Genomic DNA, 7,513 nt, shown 5'->3' with positions numbered 1-7,513 from the left:
CGAACTTCGATTGGGGGGTATTTTATACCCAACATCAGTCCCCCTACTTTCGAGTTCGAGTTTCGAATGAAGGAAGTACAGAGAAATTTTTACAGCCGAAGTTGCCTCCTTGAATCCTGCGCACGACCGTCCTAGAAAATCCTGGCATTTAATGTGCGCATGATGGAGTCTTTTTCCAATTAGGGCGATCCGAAGAGTCCTTTCGAAATTTCCGCTGGAGCGTAGTCCCAAGCGCCACACCATAATGGTCCCGCCAGCAGTCAGCCCTACGCCACGATGAGTGGGACACGTGGCGGACATTGGTTGACCTAGGGATATCCGCCACCATGACTGTGCCAGGCCCCGTCGCTTATTTAAATCCTCTCCTTCCCTCCAGGGACTTCATTTTGCCTGAGAGTCCAGACGACACCTTTCTTCTGCCTGAGAGTTTAGCCACCCATCGACGCCCTTTTCGACCCTAAGCATTCTTCGCGCCAATCTTCGCCATCTCCGCTGGCTCCCCGCCGCCTTCAGTCTTCCGAGCCCTTTCGAGGAGTTCTCCCACCGGGACTTCTGCCCCGAAGGTCAATCTCGAGAGGATGCTACGGATTGAGAGGAGTAGGAGGAGGAAAACAGTGGCCTGCAAGTTCAGCGGCTGTCGAACTGCCACTGAGGGTTCCCACAGCTTCGAAGGGAGCTCGAGGGAGAATTCCTTCAACAACAGGGATTTAATAACGGAACCAGTCGGTGAGCGCGTCCTGCCCGAGAATTTCGAAGTAGTTGAACAGGGCGACACCGGTCAAGGGGGTAGAGTTGCCGTCATAAGCTGTGGCAGGTTTCTTGACGTCGTCGGGGTCGAGGGACCAAAGGCGGTCGGCGCTGATGACGGGACAGTAGAACTTGTTGCGGGGGTGGTGGAAGTAGCGCATGCCGACCTCGCCGAAGTACCTAGGATGGTGGTTGTCGGAGAGCACACGGTGGTGGTGCATGCCTCCGGCGTCATCGCGGCCTCCGGGGTACTTCCAGTTCTTCCCGATATAGGTCGTCGTTGCCGCTGCCGTCGCTGTCGCCGTCCCTTGAATTCTACCCCCCCTTTTACCCCTAGGGTTGGGGTTTCGGCAATGGAGCGGAACGAGGTGGGGGGCGAGAGCCGATGGATTCATTACACGCACTGGGAAATACTACTGAGAAGGATGGAACCGGAAGGAGAAGTCGAAAGCTTGAAGTGGTCTCTAATGTATTCTTTTCAAGTCTTGTAGTAATGTTCTTTTTTTCTCGGTCTTCAGGGCTTTGTAACGTACACCTTGTTAATCGAGAATGAAAAGGAGATTTTTGTTACCTTGTCTGCACTTTGCGTCAAATTGTCGCCTGCCGAACTTCTTTCATTCACTATTGTTATTGTTGTATTTCCCTTTTTTTTTTTTGTTCGATGCCGATGTTGTCTGGAGGTTCCTGGTCGTCGCCACATCGGCTTGCTTTTTTTGTCATCTTTCTTCTTCAGCCTCAAGGGCTCTATAATGCATACTTAGTTAATGATGTGAGAAGAGAATTTTTCGTTACCTCTTTTACTCACGTGTTGAATTGTCGTTTGCCGAGCTTCTTTCGACTTTTGCCTTGCTTGATATCGACGCCGTTCGGAGATACCCGATCGCCGTCGCATTGATCCATCCTTTTGTTTATGGCCGCAAATTTGTCCGGGACCATTCGAGTTTGACGCCTCCTTTCAGAGTTCGAGCTCGAAGGTCTGAGCTTCTTGTCGCTCCGAGGAAGCCGTCTTATCTTTGGCCTGTGTTGAGAGCTCTCTTGGAGATCGGAGATTTTGATAAGAACCCCAATCCTCGCTGAGACGAGACTCCCTGTATCTTTGATGTAATTTATTTTTCATTTGTCGCTGATGCAGTTCGTCGCTTTCTTTTTTAACCCCCCTCTCCTTTTTCTTTTTCTTTTCTCGAGTGAGGGTTTTCCCTCTGCTCTTAATGGGGTCGCGGGAGCGCGGAGGGGCCGCTGAGGAGGTTTCCTTTCTCTTATCTGGTCTTGAATGACCAGACCTTAATTGGTGTCAGGACGAGGTCCTTCTCCTATTTCTGATGTAATCGATTTCAGCTCAGGTTAGGACGAGGTCCTCCTTCTGTTCCTAATTGGACTGCGGGGGCACATATGGGCGTTGCAGGACCTCTCCCCCCATCCGGTCTAAGGATAACCGGACCTTCACCTTTGCTCATGTTAGGGCAAGGTTCTTCTCCTGTCCCTAACAGGACTGTGGGGGCACATATGGGCGTTGCAGGACCTCTCCCCCCATCCGGTCTAAGGGTAACCGGGCCTTCGACTTTGCTCCTGTTAGGACGAGGTTCTCTCCCTGTCCCTAACAGGGCTGTGGGGGCATATATGGGCGTTGCAGGGCCTCTCCCCCCATCCGGTCTAAGTGTAACCGGACCTTCGACTTTGCTCCTGTTAGAGCGAGGTTCTCCTCCTGTCCCTAACAGGACTGTGGGGGCACATATGGGCGTTGCAGGACCTCTCCCCCATCCGATCTAAGGGTAACCGAGCCTTCGACTTTGCTCCTGTTAGGACGAGGTTCTCCTCCTGTCCCTAACAGGGCTAACAGGGCTGTGGGGGCACATATGGGCATTGCAGGGCCTCTCCCCCCATCCGGTCTAAGGGTAACCGGGCCTTCGACTTTGCTCATGTTAGGGCGAGGTTATCCTCCTGTCCCTAACAGGACTGTGGGGGCACATATGGGCGTTGCAGAGCCTCTCCCTCCATCCGATCTAAGTATAACCGGGCCTTCGACTTTGTTCCTGTTAGGGTGAGGTTCTCCTCCTGTCCCTAACAGGGCCGTGGGGCCACATATAGGCATTGCAGGGCCTCTCCCCCCATCCGATCTAAGGGTAACCGGGCATTCGATTGTGTCAAGACGAGGTTCTCCTCCTGCTCTCGATACGGTTTGTTTCGATTGTCCTGTCAATATAGGCTCATGCCAAGAGAGAAGACATGTGGATATAAAACTTTTATTTAAAGTAAACTTATCGGTAATACATTCGTAAATTTTCTGAGCTCCATGGTCGCGGGAGGTCTGCTCCTCCGAGCTCCTTGAGGTAGTAAGTTTCGGGCCGGACTACCTCCTTGACTTCGTACGGGCCTTCCCAATTTGGGGCAAGCTTCCCTCGATCCTGAGGTTGCGAGACAGCGGCTCATCGAAGCACTAGGTCTCCTGCTCTGAAGATTTTATTTTTGACCCGAGAGTTGTAATAGCGGGCGACTTTCTGTCTGTAGGCTGCCATCCGAACTTGAGCTACCTCCCGCTTTTCTTCTAACAAGTCGAGGTTGGCTTTAAGACCTTGCGAATTGTGATGTTGGTTGAATGCCACGACTCGTGCCGACGGGAGTTTGAGCTCAATTGGGATAACAGCCTCCGTTCCGAAGGCTAGAGCGAAGGGGGTTTCCCCCGTGGGCAATCTTTGGATAGTTCGGTACACCCACAACACATGATAAAATTCATCTGCCCAAGTTCCCTTCACTTTTTCGAGTCTTGTCTTGATTCCTTGCAGCAGAGTTCTGTTGGTCACTTCGGCTTCGCCGTTGGCCTGAGGATGGGCTACCGATGTGAAGTTGTGGGAGATGTTTAGGTCTTCACAAAATTTGGTGAATCTCGCTCCCGTAAATTGCCGTCCATTATCAGTAATTAGAGTTCTCGACAGGTCGAACCTGCAAACAATTGACTTCCAGACGAAGTCTTGTACTTTAGTTTCTGTGATTTTTGCCAGCGGTTCGGCTTCAACCCACTTGATGAAATAGTCAATTGCTACCAGGAGGAACTTCCTCTGCCCCGACGCCATGGGAAAGGGTCCAAGGATATCCATTCCCCATTGCGCGAACGGCCATGGGGCGCTCAAGGGTGTAAGTTCGGAGGCGGGCTGTCTCTGGATGTTGGCATATCTCTGACATCAGTCACACTTTCTAACGTACTCAATGGAGTCACGATACATTGTCGGCCAGTAATACTCTTGGTGGAGCAACTTGTGGGATAAGGATCTAGCCCCCAGATGGCTTCCGCAGATTCCTTCGTGCACCTCCCACAAGGCGTAATCAGCTTCCGAAGGTCGGAGATATTTTAAAAGGGGCAGAGAGTACGATCTCTTGTACAACTTGTCCTCATAAAGGATGTATCGGGAGGCTTGATTTCTGAGCTTCCGAACCTCTTTTGCATCATGAGGGAGAACCCCGTCTCTGAGATATGCCACCAGTGGGTCGATCCAACTGGGTTCATGGCCAATTTTCATCACGGGCCGCGATTCTTCCGTACTTGAGCACTTCAGAACTTCAAAGAGAACACCCTTGGGCAATTTAGCCGGAGCCAGCGTAGCCAACTTGGAGAGAAGATCGACCCCGGTATTTTTCGTTCTTGGAATCTGCCTGATGTTGAAGCTACTAAAGGCGGGGACGAGCTCCTTTACCTTTTCAAGATATTTAGCCATGCTGTCCTCCCGTGCTTCGTAGTTTTCGCTGACTTGTCCCACTACCAATTGGGAGTCGCTGTAAACTTGGAGCCGATCTACTCCTAATTCTTTGACGATCCTCAATCCTGCGATCAGAACTTCGTATTCTGCCCCATTGTTCGTTGCGAGGAATTCGAAGCGCAGCGCGTACTCTGCAATGATCCCCTTCGGACTGATCAAAATCAGGCCCGCGCCTGCGCCCGACATGTTGGAGGATCCGTCCACATAGAGGGCCCAAAAGCAATCAGAGGGGTCTGTTTCTTCTTCAGAGGAGTTCAGTCGGGACTTCAGGCCGTCAACTTCACCTTGTTCGGGTTCGGCCTCCTCTGAGATAGTGCATTCTACTATAAAATCTGTCAATATCTGGGCTTTTACTGTCTGCTTAGGTTGATAGTTGATGTCGAATTCTGTGAGCTCGATCGTCCATTTCGCTATCCTCCCGGAAGCATCCGCCCGGTGCAGAATCGCCTTAATCGGCTGGTCGGTGAGCAACGTTACGGTGTGCCCTTGAAAGTAAGGTCAGAGCCTCCGGGCTGCAATCAACAAGGCGTAAGTTAGTTTCTCTAATTTAGTATACCTGATTTCGGCGTCCTTCAATGTGCGACTGATGTAGTAGATCGGTCGTTGAATTTTTGCTTCTTCCTTGACAAAAACTGCTGCGAGGGCCATAGGGGAGACCACCAGGTACAAGAACAACTCCTTCTCGGGCTCGGGCTTCACCAATAGTGGAGGCGAGCCGAGGTAGCTCCTTAGTTCTTCGAACGCCTGTTGACACTCAGTGATCCAACAGAAGTTCTTCGACCGCTTGAGGGTTTGGAAGAAGGGTAAGCACCGTTCGGCCGACCTCGCAACGAAGCGATTCAGGGCTGCCACCCTCCCTGTAAGGCGCTGAACCTCTTTTATCGACTTCGGGGCGGCCATCTCCTGGATGGCGTGAATTTTCTTCGGATTGGCTTCAATCCCATGCCTCGATACCATGAAGTCCAGAAACTTTCCCGAGGTCACTCTGAAAGCACACTTAGTCGGGTTCAGCTTCATCTTATATTTTCGGAGGGCGCCGAAGGTCTCCTCGAGGTCGGCGATGTGGTTCGTTGAAGATTTACTTTTCACGAGCATGTCATCCACGTAGGCCTCCATGTTGCGGCCGATCTGCTCCTTGAAGATTTTATTCTCCAGCCACTGATAGGTCGCACCTGCATTTTTTAGGCCGAAAGGCATGACCCTGTAATAGTAAAGACCATGGTTAGTAATGAAAGCAGTCTTTTCTTCATCTTCTGGTGCCATTCTGATTTGATTATAGCCGGAGAATGGGTCCATAAAGGTGAGAAGCTCATGGCCCGAGGTTGCATCCACCAGTTGATCAATTCTGGGCAGAGGGTAGCTGTCCTTTGGGCAGACTTTATTCAGCTTTTTGAAGTCTATACACATCCTCCACTTGCCGTTTGCCTTTTTGAATAGGATAATGTTGGAAATCCAGTCAGGATAATTGACCTCTCTAATGAATCCAGCTTTCAGGAGTTTATCCACTTCCTCGGCTATCGCTTTTTGCCTTTTCGGTGCATGACCTCGGATTTTTTCTTTCGTCGGTCGATGCTTTAGATCAACAGTCAGACGATATTCCATGACCTCTGCGTCAATCCCTGGCATGTCTGCTGGAACCCAAGCGAAAATATCCACATTCTTTTGTAGGAAATCAATGAGCTGCGTCCGCACCTCTTCCCCCAGGTTGGAACCGATCTTCACCACATACTCTGTATTCCCATCATCCAAAGGGATTGAAACCAGATCTTCGATTGACCCGCCCCTTTCCTCAACAAGATCGTCGTGGGCATCCAATCCATCAACCGGACAGAGGTCAGATTGGTCACTTCTTTGCAAGGCTATGCTGTAGCAGTGTCTAGCCAGGGCTTGGTCTCCCTTGACTTCTCCGACCCCCTGGTTAGTAGGAAATTTCAATTTCAGATGGTAGGTCGACACCACGGCCCGGAGGGCGTTGAGGCCAGGTCGGCCGAGGATTGCGTTGTAGGCTGACGGTGCCTTCACCACCAGGAAATCCACCAAAGCCCTGGATTGTCATGGGTATCGACCTGCAGCTACAGTCAAAGTTATTACCCCCTCCACCGGGATGGCATCGCCGGTAAACCCTACCAGAGGGGAGCTAATCGGCCCCAAACGACCGTCAAGGATAGATATTTTTGAGAAGGCGTCGTAGAACAAAATGTCGGCCGAACTTTCATTATCGACAAGAATGCAGCGCACATTGTAATTAGCTATATTTAAAGAAACTACAACTACATCGTTGTGGGAGAATTGAACTCTCCGAGCATCTTCCTCAGTAAAGGTTATGGATTCCTCAATCCTTTATCGCTTGGGAGGTCCGGCCAATACACCGGTTGTTCCCTGTCGGGATTCTCTCGAGATGGTGTTGGTGAAATCGGTCGGAGGCCGATCATCGGACTGCTCCATGCCGACTGCTGTCGCCGAAGGAAGAGGAGCCTGAGAAACAGGAGATGGGGCCGGGGCTTGCGGAGCTCGCTGAGATCTGGCCACGGAGGCCGTTGACCGCCTGGAGGATGCCCTTCGGGGAGGCATCAGGTGGAGATCAGGCAGGAGACCGGAGGAGAGGATGTCGGAGAAGATGACCGGAGGCGGTCCCGTTAAGCGCTCCTTTAAGAACAAGGGTACTGCGAAGACACAGGGCCCTCCTTCTAGCGTCAATCCTATTAGTGCAAAAATCTACCAGCGTCGGAGAAGCTGGAGTCGAGGGAGTCGCAGTCACCATCGGGACCTGCAAAGAAAGTCTAAATCGAAGTTGGGGGTGCTCTGGCAAGACCCTCCGACGCTCAAGTCAGTTCTCTGCCTCAACAAGAATGGAGTGCTCGAACGAAAATTTTAGCGGAGTTTCGAGATAAAAATTAGAGCTTAGATAATAACGTATCTGGGGTCCCCTTTTTATAGGTGGAGGGTGCAACAGACTGATAGCAACGTTTGTAACCGCCTGGTAGTGGGCCGTTCGGGGCCAGGAGGAGTTTGTTATG

This window comes from Elaeis guineensis, chromosome 1 (genome assembly GCF_000442705.2).
Source record: "Elaeis guineensis isolate ETL-2024a chromosome 1, EG11, whole genome shotgun sequence".
In the NCBI taxonomy this organism is placed as follows: Eukaryota; Viridiplantae; Streptophyta; class Magnoliopsida; order Arecales; family Arecaceae; genus Elaeis; species Elaeis guineensis.
This window is presented reverse-complemented; position numbering follows the sequence as displayed.